The sequence below is a fragment of the Tamandua tetradactyla genome, chromosome 3 (assembly GCF_023851605.1).
Source record: "Tamandua tetradactyla isolate mTamTet1 chromosome 3, mTamTet1.pri, whole genome shotgun sequence".
In the NCBI taxonomy this organism is placed as follows: Eukaryota; Metazoa; Chordata; class Mammalia; order Pilosa; family Myrmecophagidae; genus Tamandua; species Tamandua tetradactyla.
In genome coordinates, this window is record NC_135329.1 from 201,403,204 (window position 1) to 201,420,695 (window position 17,492).

At 37.0% G+C, this 17,492-nt stretch overlaps 1 long non-coding RNA gene across 1 annotated transcript; it reads right to left on the bottom strand.

Annotated features, from left to right (window-relative positions):
- Nucleotides 1-11,762: 11,762 nt before the first annotated feature.
- Nucleotides 11,763-17,478, bottom strand: LOC143678165 (uncharacterized). Its single transcript, XR_013173095.1, has 3 exons — nucleotides 17,341-17,478; nucleotides 15,833-15,955; nucleotides 11,763-11,866 (listed from the first exon to the last, which is right to left on the bottom strand). It is a non-coding gene; the product is annotated as an uncharacterized LOC143678165 (long non-coding RNA).
- Between the last annotated feature and the right edge of the window lie 14 nt (nucleotides 17,479-17,492).

Sequence of the window (17,492 nt, forward strand, 5' to 3'; positions counted from 1 at the left end):
TGAAACATATTGCTCTGGTCAGGTGATTGTCAAAATGGTAGCACATGGCATTCATCTTGGGAGTTCTTTATTTAATACTGACGTGTGAGCCCCACTCCCAGAGATTCTGATTTTATCTGCCTAGGGACAGGTCTGGTCTGCAACATCTCTTTTTTCATCCTTTCTCCTTTTTCCTAAAGAGTTCCTCAGGTGATCAGAATGTGAAGTCTGCTGTCATAGCTTGTCAGAGCTACTATCACAAATACCACGCAATGAGGTGGCTTAAACAATGGGAATTTATACCATCTCATGGTTTCGGGGGCTAATAGGCTTGCTCTTTCTGGAGTTTGTCAGTACAATTTTGGTACCAATTTGGGGCAATCCTTAAGATTCCTTCGGCTTATATCTGCCTCCAAAGCCTTCTAGTTTTAGTGACTTCCTGGTTGTCTTTATGACACTCCAGCAATCTGGATTAAGACCCACATTCATACAGCTGGGCCACACCTTAACTACAAATTATATCTTCAAGAGGTCTTATTGCCACGGGTCCACACCCACAGGAATGCAGACTAGGATTAAGGACATGTATAAATTGGGATGCATGATTCAGGCTACTGCACCTGTGTTGGGAAAGCTGTATTAGAGGATCAACTCTTTCCTACACATTGGAATTTCCCCAGAAATCACAGTTTACCCACAGAGCCAAATAAAAGAGTGCATATTTTTACAGCCCCTCCCATCAGAATTTAAAGCACTTCATGCCAAAGAGGGCTATGGGCAGAAACTTCTAGCTTTGAAATTAAAGATGATAATAAGGGTCCCATCCAGTACTTGAGACTCAGTATACCATGAGAGCAGGGTTGCATGATTCAAAATGCATATATTCTAAATACTGACGGGAAATTGTGATTGTTGCTATTAGAATTTGGATTCTTTCAGATTTCTCCCCAGTTAGAATTAGTCCTCACCCTCCCACAACATACACATTTGCACCCACACAAACACGCATGAACACGCACACACAAGGCATTGTATTTAGTTTCCATCAAAATGACATCTGCCTTATAATAGCTGTTTCTTTTGGGAACATGTCTTCTATACCATATGGTGAATTCTAGATGGAACTTTTGATTTGCTTGTTGTTCATCTTTGTGTTCCTTAAAATACCTAATGCATTGCACTGTGCATAAAAGTAGTATAAAATGTTCACTGATTAATTTATATAGTTATCAACAATATTGAAATGTCTCGGTATACCAAGCACTGGTCCAGGTCCAAAGTATGAAGTAGTGGACAGGGCAAAATCCTTGCAAAACTTAAATTCTAGCTGATTTATGCATTTCTTTGGGGTTGTATCTTCTACTTCCTTATTTTCATTACATAAAACAAATATTGTATGAGACCTCATGACATTTTGATATTTAAAGCCCAAGATTACTGTTACGAGTATTGACATATAGACATATGAGTATTGTTTATGGAATCATATAATTATATCTATCTAACCATTTCTGTATTTATTTGAACCCAACTTTTTTGCAAAAATAAATTGAAGCCACCTCATATTTAGAACATAGGAAGATAACATGCATTAGAAATGTGGAAGAACTAGAAGGGAAAAATGTCACGGAAGGGAATAAAAATCAATGAGGAATGATTTAATTTTTTTGGAATACATGCAATGAAATACTTTATTGTTATTATGAGCTCACAATGCATGAAAATATTAATAGCACTTATAGTAAAGATAATGTAAAGATAGTAAAGATAATGGTGATTGTGGCCACTAAGATTTAATGCTTAGTTCTTGCCAGGAACTGAACTAAGTTCTTCATGTGTTTTACTTAATTCTTACCTCAACCCCACAGTTATGTTCAGTTTTCTAATTGATAAAGCTAAAATTCAGAGAATTTGCCCTAACGTACAAAAAGAGTGTTGTATATCCTAGAAACTCAAACCAGGCTTACTGGAATCTAAAACAATACCCACTGCAACCCATTCTCTCAAGTAAATTAATTTTTGTCAGCTTGCCATTCATTATACACAGAGATTCAAAGACTTTCTGAACACTATGCATTTCCATCTAGCTTGAATAGAACTAACCCCTCTAACTTGGATTTGCAAACTCATTATCCAAGAGGCAGTGTTTTCCATTACAACAGGATAAGCTTCATAGTTATAGCTCAGTAGAAAGGATGTTAGGTTTGTGGAAATCTTTGTTTTTATTGATTGTTCCTTATCAACTTTCTAACTGGTTTCAATAAAGACATAATGAGTTTGCTAAGGTCAAACAGCAAGTTGGCTTTTAAATTGATTTTGTCAGTGCATTTCAATTAGGGTAAATATTATTGCCACAGTCTGTAGGGTAAGCTAAGTTTCTAGATAAGTTCCAAAGTGCCTTCTTGACTACATTCAACAAAAGATATATTGGTTTAAGGAGTTACTTTGTTTTAGGGAATGTCTGCATCCAAATTTTGTTAGTTTTTCTTCAGAAAAATCACCAGATAATGTAATATTCAGAGGGGAGAGAAGGAGAGAGGGGAGGGTAGTAATTATTTGTTATTAAGTTATAATGTACCATCCCACTGGGGACTTGCACCTTTACACTCCATTCCCCTGCAACACTTCCTCACAAGTTTCTCGAAAGGAGGTATTATTAACACTGGGACAGAAAGATCAGCATTTCTTTTTATTTTAGCAGTTAAGAATTTATGTTTTGTCTACATAGAATATAAAGCTAGCCTATTAAATACTTGATTTCATCCATTGAATAAATACTTATCTAGAGCTTATTATACACCAGTCATTGTCACCTGGGGAGATGGTCATGAACAAAAGAAACAACATCCCTTCTCCTCATGGAGCGTTTGAAATGGGTGTAATTGCCCATGTGCAGGTGGATATCAGGAGCTCCAAGATAACCCACTGTATTCAGACTTTAAGATTTACATGGTGTGGCATTCAGGTCATACTCATATGTAGCAAAAATCCTCAGAATTTGAATGCCTGAAAGTTGCCTGCCCTGGGACTAGAAGATTATACACTACGTCAGCCTGAGGAGGCTTTCTTCACTCACCCTCCCCATTCCCAGGGGTGTGACCCCTCTGTAGCAGAGATCATGGATGCAGACGCATTGATTTCCTGGCAAACACACACTTTTCCTTTTACAATGGAAAGATTCTGAAGAAAATGAGGCCGACGGCTGAGATTACTTTGGAGATGATTACACATCCCTGATTATAATTCTCTCAAAATGTTCTGCTTGCCTGAGGATTCTCTAACTTTCATCTGAGACTAGCACCCAACTGTTTTTCTCGGTCTCAAATATTCTTGACTTCTCATGGCCTATAATAACAATTATGTTGTCCAGATGGCTCTCCTTGGTGTCAGAAGTCCAGAGACTCATGATTGTACCGTAAGGTCTGCCTTCTCGCAGACCCTAGAACCCTACATCAAATATTTTAAATTCAAATGATTGTATGCAATCATACGGTAGGAAATGTTATTCTTTGTCCTCAAATATTGAAATAGTCTATCAATAAGGTGCAGCTTGAAAAAGATGTCAGATGCAATGTAAACTTGGGCATGGGACTAGAGAATTTAGTGGGCAAAGAAACAGAGAAGGGTAATCATGAAGTTTAAAAATAGAAATAGGATTCTCCAGTTTTGGAAAAATTCATCTTGGAAGAAATTTACCCCATTGTCATTTAAATATATCGTCTTCCTTCAATTAATATTGGGATTCTGAAAAAGAGGCCATTGGATGACTTGATCAGACTAGTTTAGTTAGAGAGAAAAGCAAGACAGCACAAGTTAAGGCATCAAGAATGAAGAAAGTCAGTAAAGAGATGCAAGAAAAGGGTAAGGCAGAAAATATATATTAACCTCAATATTTGCTGATGGCTCATTTTCATAACTTTATGAATTTGTTATTCCTAAATCTAAACAGATGGTGTTTGAGCTGAGAAATAAACAACGAGAGGTCGGTTATCAAAGATCTGGGGAAAATGTTTCAGATGGGGTATTGGAAAGGATCTGATTCTAGAATGAGTTTGATGTGTTCAGGGACCACCAAAAGGCCACTGGGTCATTAATACAGTCGAGATAACTTCGGGGAGAGGCAGGGCCCAATCATGTAAACAGTGTGGAATTTATGTGGCAGCATTGTGTGAAGCAAATAATTTGCAATCTCTTAAAATCAAAGGCACAGAATGAATTGATGAGTATATGGATTTATTAAAGAGGACATCCCTGATTTTTCCTTAAATTGAACTTGGCCCTTCATTGACAAATGTGGTCAGACTACTGAGAATTTCCTAACATTTGAGGAAAAAAAAAAGAATTGAAGAAATTTAAATAGAAGAAGTAAGTATAGAAAGAATAGATCTTTAATAAATTATAATTAGATTCATCATGAAAATGGACTTTATGTGAAACTAATGATGCTTCAGATTCAGACCTACTTGCTTAAAAATGACACTTTAAGTTTCCAGGACAGACTCTAGCAATGTATTCATACATTGATATAATTTTTATAAAATTCATAAAAGTAGGCTATTTTGGTTATAATCAGTTCAGACTGGTGTCTTTTTCTACTCTAATTTAGCTTCCATCTTCCTTCCCTTGAAATGGTGGCATTGGAAAGGCTATGGGAATTTTGGGGATCTGGCTAAGAAAAACTTGGGTTGGACAAATAATTTAGGCTTCTTAGCCGTATATTCATATGAGTCACAGGATTCATAATGCTGTATGCGTTTTCTTAATGATCATTCCCTCTCCCCAAATTTATGTTTCAGTTCTTACAAATTTGGGTTTTCCCTGATTCTCACAGATACCCATAGGTAGTCAAAGAAATATCATTTCTATAAAACTAAAACAAGATGTAAAAGGAAAAAAGTGAGAAATCAGAAAAAAATAAAATTTCTAAGTTATAACTTACTTACACTTCTTGCTTTTCTTCACCTTTTCAAATAAACCAAGTTAACACAACACATTGCATAGTTAAGATATTGGAGCCGCTCTGTCAACCATTCCAGAGAATTGAGATTTAGATATTCAGAAAACCCTTGGGTCCATAGGCTCTTTTTGGCATTTCATTATTATCTCCATATTGGCCCAATAGCCTATTTATATTCACATCATTTAGAATATGATTGTATATTGCATAAGATCATTGGTAAAATTAAACACTTGGAAACTTCAGTGCATATTTACCCTAGAAGGATTAAATACAACTATGAAAATGTATCACTGTTTGCTCTCTTAATTCCAAATCCACCCTTCATTTGCCTGCTGTATGAAAATGGCGCTGGGTCCTTAAATATTTTTTCCTTTGGGACTGGAAGGATGCCAAGTTTTGTCGATTGAGTGTGATGGAGAGAAACTTCCTGGTTCTCCCTTTCTCCTGTCTACTTCTTGCTTCTATTGTGTGGCTGCCAACAGGGTATGGAGTGAGCCATCCAGCAACGCTCACCCCCTTGAATTTTGATGGAACCCCAGAGGGAAGGTTCCTGCTTGCCCAGGGAATATGGGTCAAATCTGGCTGGGGTAACCCAGCAAATTTCTCTGGCATCCAGGTGGCAGAATCACAATTTGTTTAATGAAATCTGAATTGCCACCTTGGGGAAAGGACACCCACCTTCCAAGTTTGCTCCTTTCTTAGGAACTCTCCCCCAGCCTAGAGTAATTTTTAGAATTCTCTTTACTATACAGATTTTCCCTGTTACCGTTAATAATTCTTTACATCAAACTTTCCCCGTTTAACTTAATGTGTGGTTTCTGTTTCCTGAGTGGATCCTGATTGATACAGTATTTTATTCTTCTTTACTATTATTATTGGTTTTCCATTTTAGTGAACAATTTTAGGAATCATTACCTAGTGCACCAATAAAATAGATATGCATTTCATCAATCTTACAGCAGCCTTTTAATATTGATGGGAACAGACATTGAAACTGGTGTTGGATATTTTGAGCCAAAAATATCATTAATCAATTTCTGTCTCATTTCACTTTGTTATATATAACTTTAAAAATTCTGTATATATTTTCTATTAATCTCTTGCTATTAAAACATTCTTTTTGAAATTCAACAATTCCTCCAATTTCATTCCCCTCAAACTTCATTATTTTTTGTTAATATTAACCAAAATTAAATTTTTGATGTTTCCAAGATTTGATCAGAGGTGGAAGAATTGATCTTGAAGTGGAAGAATGCTTTTATGAGCCCTGAAACTGGAAAGAAAGAGCTTAGAGTAAAGACAAGAAGAAGTTTGTTGAGGAGGAAGCAGCAAGTTGAAGTACTTTACTACTTATGTCTTAATTATCTCTAAACAGATAGATGCAAAGTCTTCTGCTACCAAGAAAACATAAGAGTTTGGGGAAGATGAGTAAAATGAAAAGAAAAGAGAGATGGACATTGCTAAATAAGGAGATTCTCAGGTCTCCCTGAGGATGCGCATGTGCGAAAGTGGTGCTCCAGGAGGCAGAGGCTCTCCCAGCCTCCCTCAGCCCTCAGGGTGGGGTGGAATGAACAAAGCAGATTTAGGATTGATCAAACTGCTCTGCTAACAGAGCAGCTGGGCAATGTTGGGTTAGCTCTGAAAAAAGAGTGGAGACCAATACTTCACCAAAATTCATTGTTCTCTTCACCCTATGCACACCACTGAGCTACATTTTCTGCATCACTTAATTTTAGGTGTGATCCTTGAGGTACTTTAAAATGTGATCAGAAGAGATGAGTGTCGGTGCCAGGTCAGGCCTACTCTTTCATGGTTACTTCTCCTTCTGGCTAAGTAGGATGCCAGCTCTGAAGATGGCAGAGTTGCCTCAGCCCGGTTTCTGAATGAGTCCAGAAAGCTGTGTCATCCCCACACACACCTCACCTGGAACTGCCCTGGTCTATTACACAAAGAGAAATAGTCATCCACTGTGTTGAACCGCTACATGTGTGTATCTATTTGTTGTACCTTAAATATGTATTACCTCTATTTTATAAAACGTAAAGCAGGTTTCTTCCACTATGTATTATAAATGGTTATGGCAAATAAAACAGAATGAATACATCAATAATAAATTCTAATTGGGATTGTATCCTTAGGGAGTAAACAAAGCTTTATGACGGGACCAAGAACTAATGAACGAGAATATTTTCCTACTTGAATGATTTAAATACAGAACATGGAAGTTATCTGTTCTGATACTTCATTTAAATTCTGAGGCATATCATGATTTTGTTAAAATATCAAACATTATCATAAAAGGTAGAACGTATTTTCTATTGTTATATTTATTTCCATGTAAGGGCTATCCAACATTTCTTTGCCTCTCTCATTTGCCTCATTCAACCCTTTCCCAGGAGTAATTTATATATAATTTATATTTATATACTATATATATAAATATTTAGTTTATTTATGTAATTTTAGTTTATATAACTTTAACTTGCATAATTATATTTAATTATGTAATTTTTAGCTTGTCTTATTTTGATTTTGCATATAATTTTGAGCTCAGGACAGAAATCTGGCTCGAATACTTTCCATGCCTCACAGAGGTCATGACATTCTGATCTGTTATTATTTGAAACCTGTCAAACATGACAGTTGACATTTGGCCTTGATCACATATTGTCATCTCATGTCTCATGAGTTTAAAAACAGGAAAATTATTCGGGGCAAATTAAAATTTTAATGCATACTTAATTCAATAATTCTTTTCTTCACTGCACCAGAAGAAATCCCCTTTGTAGGGAAAAAAAACTGATTGGAAACATATTTGTGCATAATCTAGATCAGCGGCAGAGAATTTTATCAAAAAAATGAATATAAAGTTTCTTTTGGAATAAAAACTGGAGCCATGTGTCTACATAGCAGTGACGGGCTGGAGCTGAGCTGTACTTGCCTGCCATGCACAGGAGCACAGGAGAGTCCTATCCCATTTGCTCTCCTCTCTTTTTCCAGCCCTATTTCATTCAGTGAGAGTATCAGCATGATACCTGCTTGAACCCTCTTTTTCAGATCTTTGCTGGTTTTCCTTCATGATGGTGGGCACTGTTAGAATGAATAAACCAAACAATGACAAGTGGACCCCTTCATGGAACCCAATTTTATGAGTTGCAATGGCCTACATTCTCAGCAATCTGCTTACCCTCTCATCGACCACTGAGTGCCAGTCATGTAAGCATATCACTCCTTCCAAAATGTCCATGGGCCCAGCCTCTCCAGAAGCAGATGCCGACACAGAATTTGGGGTGCAAGTTGGTTCTTAGGGATCAAACAGGTGTGAAGGAAAGAGGGAGGAAGCAGAAATGGGTAATGAATGAAGACGAACAGCCATGCAGGTCTGCAAAGCCTCGGTCAACCAGGCAAGGAGCGCTAGAGTGACTGCCAGCTGTCACAGTGTCCCATGTTGGGTCAAACGTCTGGCCTTTACAGCCAGCTTGACTTGCTCTCCAGCGTCTGCTGCCTTGGGTGAGTGCAAGAATTTGTGGCTTCAGTGGAGGCTGCCCCTTAAGAAGTGGACAGTTGGAAGTGTCTGCCTTCCACACTCATTCATCTGGATTAAAAAACATTCATCTGGACTTTTTTTTAAAAGTGTGAGAATAAGCACAATGATTTTGAAAATGAACAATGGGAGAGAAATTGCCCTACCAGATTTCAAAATATACCATGAAATTATAGTAATTAAAATAGTGTCATGTTGGAAGAAATTATATATTAGGGTAGAGCAAAATAGCAGAATAGAGGCCAGAAATAGAGCGAAGTTTTTATAGGGCATAAGTATGGAATTAATATGACATGCCAAATCAGTACACATTATTCAACAAATAATGTGGGCAAGTGTGCACGTTCATTTGAACACAAATGCATTAGATCATGACTTTATAGCAGTCACTGAAGAAAATTCTGTTTGGCTTAAAAAGTTAAAGATCTTAAAAAGCAAAACCATAATGGAATTTTATAAAATGTTCAAGTGATATAGTAAACTATAATTCATTTTATAATGTTCTGATGATATTGGAATTGGAAAACCCTTCTTAAACACAACAAATTCCAGTATCGATGTCTATCAATAAGAAGATTGATGGATTTATTATATGAAAATGAAAACAGTCCATGCAATGATATTTACCACAAATACAATTCAAAAACAAAAGGCAGACTAGGAGAAAAATATTTGCAACATATACAACGTATGCAGTATAAATATACATGGCACATAGGAGACCCTAAAAATATACTTGAAAAAGCAAAACAGATAACTGGACAAAAGGTATAAACAGACAAATCAGAGTAGGTACAAACAGATAATACATGTAAAAGTACAGTCAAATCAATAATCAGAAAATCCAAATTAAAAGATACTGGGAAATATTTTTATCTATCAGCTCCAGCACAAGTTGAACAGATTTATAAGTCCCATCCAGGCTTGGTTACTGCATGAAACAGCGTAAGCCCACAATCATTGCTCCCCGTGTAAACTGCTAGCCTCTTTAGAGAACAGCTTTAGAAACAGCCATCAGAATTGACACCACTGCCTAATCTGTTCATGAGTCCAAAAATGAAAATAAGTGTAAATTGGTTTATTGCCATATTTTATACAAGTGAGCAATTGGAAGCAATAACAGTTTCATTATGAGTGAAACCATTAAGGTAAAAAAAAATCAGACATCAATACCATTTGCAAGAGCTAAGAAACAGATGATTCTGCAGTAAAATGACTTGAAAATTTCAGTGGCCTGAAATGCAAGGTTGCTTTCTTGCTCATCCATGGTCCTCTCGGGTCAGCTGGGGGCTCTGCCCTGTGAACTCCTCACCCGGGGCACGGCTGCCAATCTGGAACATTCTAGCATCACCCCAGTGGAGGAGAGGTGGTGCTTTGTACACAGCTCTTAAAGCTGCCACCTGAAGATAACCCATGTCTTGCCCATTCACTTTTTATTCCCAGGACTATAGTCAACCTCACAGGAACTAGGAATTAAATCTACCTTGCATCTAGAAGAGAATTAGAAACTAAAGGATGACCACACCATGGAATACAAAACAAAACAAAACAAAACCACAACAAAACACTGACTAGAGAGAATAAGGTAAATATATTCATATTTTGATTAAAAAGTCATCCTGTTCTACGATATATTTAAATTCCATTGTTATCTTGAAAAGCTATATATTTGGATATATACGTGTTCATTTAAATCAGTAGAAAAAGTTTTGAAGTTGTGAAATGAACCTTTAGCAGTGATTTTTTCTGAGAAGGTTGCAGCACATCAGTGTAGGTCCGGCACAGTGGGTTGGGTATAGTAAAGCAATACTGTTTTTTTAGTGATTTGGAAAAGGAAAAAGAATAAATTTTAACTTAAAAAAATCAGAACCAAAAACAAAAAGTGAATAAAACGAAGAGATAGAAATGAAGGGAAGGTGAGATATGAAATTTACAGGCTAGGTCTAGGAAATTTAGCATAAGATTAATGAAAGTTCCAAAATCCTCTGAGGGATGTGTACTTGATTACAATTCATGTGGAATAGAATCAAAATGCTCATTTGTAATCTGCCTTTTGTCCCTAACAATATGGAATAAACTACTCTCCTGTTAATTTGGAGTCATTGAAAAAATGTTTTCAATGCTAAAAGTGTCAAATGCTAAATGCATTTCTGTTTGGGGTGATGGAGAAGTTTTGGTAATGGATGGTGGGGAAGGTTGCACAACATTAAGAATGCAACCAGCACCACTGAATTATATTCTTGGAAATAATCAAAATGGGAATCTGTCTGCTGTATATATGTCACCACATTTTTTTTTAACAAAAAGGAATGAATAGATGATGGACAATAATTAAGTAAGTAATTGAAGTAATTCCCTTAGCTGAGGAAAGAACTGAGCTTGTAGATTGAAACGACTCACTGTGTTCCAGGAAGGAATAATTAGAAAAGACCCACATATGGACAAATGTGGCAAAATATTTTGAATTCTGAAAATAAGAAGAAAATGTTACATTTCCGGAGACAAAGTGCAGTTTCTGGCAAAGGCAAAAGCATCAAACTGACATCGTACATCTCGTCTTCAACATGGCAAGCTAGAAGAAACTGACATTTTTGAAAGATAGGAATTTAACCCAATAGTCCTATAAACAGACAAATCATTATTCACCTGTTAAGGTAAAAATATATTTTGTGCATGCAATAATTCAGAAAATATTACCCAAGTACCCCAACCTGAGGAAATAATTGAATATACGAGCTAGCCAAACAACCAATAACCGAAATAGATAACTTAAGATGAGAGGTGATATAAATCAATCCGCATGATATAGGCATATGATGAGACAAATAAGGCAATGAAAAGAAAAAGAAAATAGAGAAATAGGTGCCAGCTACTCCTAGGCAGCTCAGCTGACAGGTGAGACACGGGGCTAAATGCAGAAGTTAACCTCAAGCCTTGGGTGCGTGCTGGAAACCTGGGGTTTCTGGGCTTGCTGAGTCCTGAGACTGAATCCACGCAAGGGTGGAGGTGCTGGGTAATGCTCAGGCTTTGAACATCACTCCTTTCCCCACGATCTGTTTCTAAAACCCGTTCGCTACTTGAACCCATTGATGCTGGGTGGTGATAAAGCTGGATGCTGCGCTTGTACTGACCTCCTCTGGAATCTGGGCCTCCCACTTGAGTCTGGGTAATCACATTCTCGTGAACTAAGTATTTTCTATCAAGGTAAATATAATATTAGCTAATCACCACTAGGATGTAGATTAAAAGCAATCACAAAGATGCCACACTGTCTATGTCAAGGTATTTTGAAAGTAAAACACATAAGGCTCTAACCATTGGCATCTCAAGGGGCAAGCAGTGGTCATGGCTCATCTTGAAGCAGGAAATCGGGAGTGTTTCACCTGTAGAGAATTTATAAACAATAATATACCTGAGGAATGGATCTGCTTTTTATTATCACATGCAATGGAGGGTCTAAACGATGCCAGCAATAAAAATAAATAAATAAACAACTTTTGTTGATTCAAGTTCTAAACAATTGTTGGGGTTACTGTTGATTATGAATGATATATATGTGAGTGACAAATTAGGAATTTTTATTACTTATCTTTTAATAAGCATTGCATTTTATATGAAAGTTAATTTGGAGAATCTCCCATGATAAAATTGGTCCCCAACACAACAAGAGGCATTTTTTTTTTAAGAATACATTCGTAAAAGTTCAGAACAATTTAAGCTTACTTCTGATAGTTTCTTTACACAGCCCTTGAAGCAATACCTACTGCTGTGTTTAAATAATTAATCTAAAATCATAATTCTTGCCCAGTGATTGTAAAGACAAAGAAAGAGAAATTTAGGTTCTTTAGCTTGTCATTCTAACCTATAAGGGTAATTGGAATCCATATTGTTTAAAATTTTAATTAGTGAAACAGTGCAAACTGCGAGAATTGGTGCAATATCTTCGTTTGATAAGGAAAAATTTTAATTTACGAATAAAAATGTTACTGAATATAAATAATACATTACAATCTCATGAGTTAAATGTATATGAATTTTACCTACATAAACGGAAATTTAAAATGTATTCTTTTAAAAACTATTTTTTTCATAAAGAGAAAATAAAATGATATAATAGTGGCATGGTTTAGTAGTTGCCTAAATTATGTTTTGTGATGCTGTTTATTAAAATTCAGGTTAATGGACAGTTATTTGTAAGTGTTATATAAGACTGTCCCCAAAGGATCGAAGTTCAAAATGTCGGGTAGATATGAAAACTACTGAATACATGATTGTCCTTTTTTCTTAGTTCTACTATTTATTATGCTATATTATATATCATACTAAGTTGTTTTATTTTGTTTTACATTACTTTTATTGGCATGAATATATGTATATACATACAGATGCAGCTTGATAAGAGAAACTTCCTAGTATCTGCATTTCTTGTCTATTATTTTATCAGTTTAATTTTATAATTATTCCATAAGGAATAATTTTACAAATATAAAAATATCACTTTTTCATATAGAGGAGGGGGTATTCAAATATGAGGCTGAGGCATTCCAGATAAAACCTATCAGGTATGCCACTGAATATAATACACACAGAGAGACATTCGCCCCTGTATGCATCTCATTCTGGATTTTTCTTCACCACTTGAACTTATTCCCAGGAATGGGGCTCCGACATCACACAGCCCACTGCTCCCGGGACCTCTCCCCAGGTGTCTCTTTGCTATTCTCCCCTTAGCTCAGGGACCAGCCAGTGGGGAAAGGGGGAAGGAAAGAGTACAAAGACCACGGATTCTACATTTGTTGCAAATATCGAAAACTTTCTCTTCTTTTCTTCAAATTTCCTATGTGTTCACCGGGAAGAGAACTTGAAGAGCCTTCTAACGGGATGCTCTGTTAGAACAGCATCCTCTGGCATTGTCTTACTGGTCTCCAATCCAGGTAAAGTTCAGCGTCTCAACAGACTAACAATTTTAGAAAGGCAGTAAAATTCAGGACGAAATTAGTTTCCACAAATTCATTTCTCCTCTCTAGAGGTGGAAGCTGGGGGACGAGGTCAGGCCCTGGCAGGGGCAGACAGGATGCTTTGCTTTCCCACCTTTCTCCCCTGATGGAAAATCAAAGCTGCTTTTGCTGCCATTTTCTAAGGTTGGCCGTGCACACAGGCATCACCCATTAAGGCCTCGCAACAACCCTGGAGGGGGCAATTTATTTATATATTTTAATTTAAACAATGTTTATGTCCATTTCATGAATAAGTTGCTATGGTGTTCCGGGTGATAACATAATTTGCCCAGGATCTCTCATCTAGGTAATGGCAGAGCAACTATTGAATTGAAATCTGACTTTAAAACCCGCTCGCTTTCTACTACTTTGCTGTTTTCCATAGTGAATATTAATTTATTTATTCATTGAATTTAATGGCTGGAACTGGGTGTTACTCTAAAATCATGAGAATGTAATGTTCAGTGGCTGTGATGCCTGGCTGGGGATGGGAAGGGTTGGGAATGTGGGCCAACGACCTTGCTTCTGGAACTGTCAGTTTTTCTATGTGTTAATTCTCTAAAAATTTAATTGAGGGAATGTATAATTAAATTACCATTTTTATCCCCTCAAAAATTTATTTTGTGTGTGCATGGCAGGAGCTACATTTTTATCTTCAGGTGATTCTGTTTGTGCTGTCATTTATCTTATTCTCTATGCAGTGATTTACCTGATTCTTAAATAAATAGTGAAATTCTAAACTTCAGAAATAATTTTTTTGGAGATTCCTCTAGATGGTATTAAGCACTTAAAGAAGTTAATTGATTCCTTAAAATTTCACTTAAGGCAGCTTATTTTTATCTATATGCTGTCTAGTTATCAAATAAACATGTAGCAAAGTAAATCCGTACTCTTTCTAAGCTTTATTTAAAATTTTAGAGAATAAATTACTTCTATTGAATATTCTGTGTAAGCTTCTATTTTACGTCAAACTAAGAAACTTTGCTTATTGCCTAGTTCATCCTGCATTACAGATGAAATGGGAAACCCTCCTAAAATATAATTCTAAGAGAATTGGACATGGTATGTTGCATCCAGAAAAAGACTTTTGTACAATGATCACTGCTCATGGAAGCTGTCAGAAATTGTTAGGGGGGAACTTAAAGAATATCAAGGTAATAATTTTATGGCACTTAATATTTTCACATGGAGTAGCGTTTATTAAACCCTATTAGTAGTCAATGGACCCATGAAGCTTGAAGCAAAAGTGATAGCCGACTCATCAAAGGATTAAAGGGTTAGAAGAGTTGTGTGAGATTATGTAGCCCACCCTCGTCTCATATTTAGCTCTCAATTGTTGCAGGTTGTAAGAATCTATTCTACCCTAAAATTCCTCAGGGTGCCCTAGGAATTTATTATAAAAGGTCTTTTGTGTGGCAGTGTGTCGCTATGACAAAATGTGGCCTTGCTACTTTTTACGCAGAAAACCGAGGCATTTTGGAAATTCATTTTTCCTTTCAGTTTAAAAATGTATGAATTATCTTCTATCAAGAATTGAATTGTGTCCCTCCAAAAGATACTTTGAATTTCTAATCCCCAGAACCTCAGAATGTGAAGTTATTTGGAAATAGGGTCATTACAGATGGAATTAGGTAAGTAAAAATGTAGTCAAGTTGGAGTGGGGGGGGGAAGGTGGCTTTACTTCATATATGACTGGCGACGTGATACGAAGGAGAGAATTGGGTAGAACAGTCTCAGGGGAGAAGGCCCTGTGGAGACTGAGGGAGAATGTCATGGTTGTGTACAGACTTCAGTGGAAGTGTGGCCCTGTCCACATCTTCATTCGGACTTGAAGCCTCTGGAACTGTGCGGCCACACATTGTGTTGACTGAAGCCGCCCAGTTCCTGGTACTTCGTTGCAGCAGCCCTGGAAAACTAGGGCACCTGCTAATAAGAACTTCCTCATTTCAAAAAGAGTCTTAAAACTTCAATGAGGACTGTTAGAGCATCCATTTAGATGCGAGCACAGCTCCTACTTAACCCATTTTAATGCTCATTTAGTGAGAGAAGAGAGCAACAAGGAGAAAACTGAAAACAACTGATAATTGTGGGTCACCTGTGGTTGGTGCTGGTGTGAACAGCCTTTAAAAGCCTCTAGAATATGGAAGTCAACAGCACATGGAAACCCACTTCTCTCAGATTGTGAGATGCTGCCTTCGCATGCATTTTCTTATTTATTTATTATGATGATTTTTTAATTTTAGCATTGGCAGGCTCCAGGAATCCAACCTGGGTCTTGGGAATGGCAGGTGAGAATTCTGCCACTGAGCCACCATTGCACCGCCCTCTCATCCATCTTTTAAAAACACTTACCCTCCAGCAGATCCCTGAATGGTTGAGATAAGTCACCATATTCCGACGCTCACAATTTGCTGGAGACTCGAGGCCAGAACTGATAGACTGGGATGTCTTCAACTGTTTGCTTCTCCAAAGATCCTGAAGTGAGGTTGAAATTCAAAACAATTCTATTTCTGAGACTAGAGCAGGGTGACTTATTCCTCCTGGTTCAGGTTCAATTTTGAAAATTTTTTTGATTGTCCAGCTTTGCTTTAGGAAATATCTAGGTTTAGGGGTAGGTAAAACTCTTTTACCTGTGAAATCTGGATTGAGATTCAGACATTCCTAGAACATGGCATGTAGATAACCAGGAATTTATTTGAAGAATCAATTTTCAGGAGACATTTGTTCTAAAGTTTCCACTAGACTAAAGAATAATCCTGTTTTTTGCTTGAATCCATAAATTGATAGCATTTATTATAGGAAGATCTTAAAATACATTTTATAAATTCTGTACCATATAAATCCCTTATGATGAGAAAATAGAAACTAATCTTTTCCCACAGAGTCTTACCCACAGTGGGTCCCAAGTACAAATTAGATCCTGATGCATGAATGACTACCTGGGTGAATGAATTAATATGTGTTCATTCTGAACTCAAGAATTTCATGCCTTAAAAAGCATTAAATACTTCTAATTGAATTTAACAGCTGGTCGTATTTGAGTTTTCTTATTTTAGAATTAAAAACTTCAATCCTAAGTACAGTTAAATATCTAGGTATTCCTAAAATAGGCGCTATGTAAATGAAAAGAAAATTAAAGCCCAGACTCAGGTGTTCATGTTTTATCTATTATAATTCACTGTCTGTATCAAGGGTAAATGCTCTTGAAAGCATTCAGCCCCAAACATTTGTCTCTTTTTCAGCCTTGCTACAGTGGATGATACGGAAAACCCCAGCTCCCCGGGAGTTGTTAAGGGTTTAGTTAGCCACATCACCTGGAAGCATGGTTGCTGAGCAGGCCAGTCTTTCTAAAGCAGAGTGGACGGGGCCCAGGCTGCTTCCAGCAGGTGTGTGATTAATGTAGGATAGTAAATGGTGATGGCGGGGGTCCAGCAGCAGGAGAGCTGGGACAACAGCTCAGCGGGATGGCCTGCTGCATGTAAAAGGTAGATAAGGAAAGTCCGGGCAATTGTTCGCTCTGGCACTGTAATTACTGCAGCTAGCAAGCCTTAATACCAGGGCCAACCAGGAGAATTGGACCAAGGTTTTGTAGATACGAACTGGCTTCCAGCCTCTGTGTTTTCTTGTTTTCCATCTCACCCTTTCAATATTAAAACCATTTTGATGAAAATTCAACAAAGAGCGAGGGGCATGTCTGTTGCTTGTCGCTTGTAGTGGGACATGTTGGTAGAGTCAAAGTGTAGTTGGCATGATGAAAAGCAGCTTGGGCTTCAGGTAAGCAAATGAGTTAGTCTCATTTCAGTTACTGGGGTTTATGTCTCCCATTTAGTCCTAAGAAGCTACTATAAAAAAGTAATTACCTAGAGGTGGAAAACTGTGACAAACCATATTGTTATGCCCTATGTCATTTCTTGGATTTTGACAGCATTCATTTCAGATATAATTTTTAAGTCAAATACATAACAAGACCCCTGGAAATTAATCAGTGATAATGAATAACGAACATTAGCCA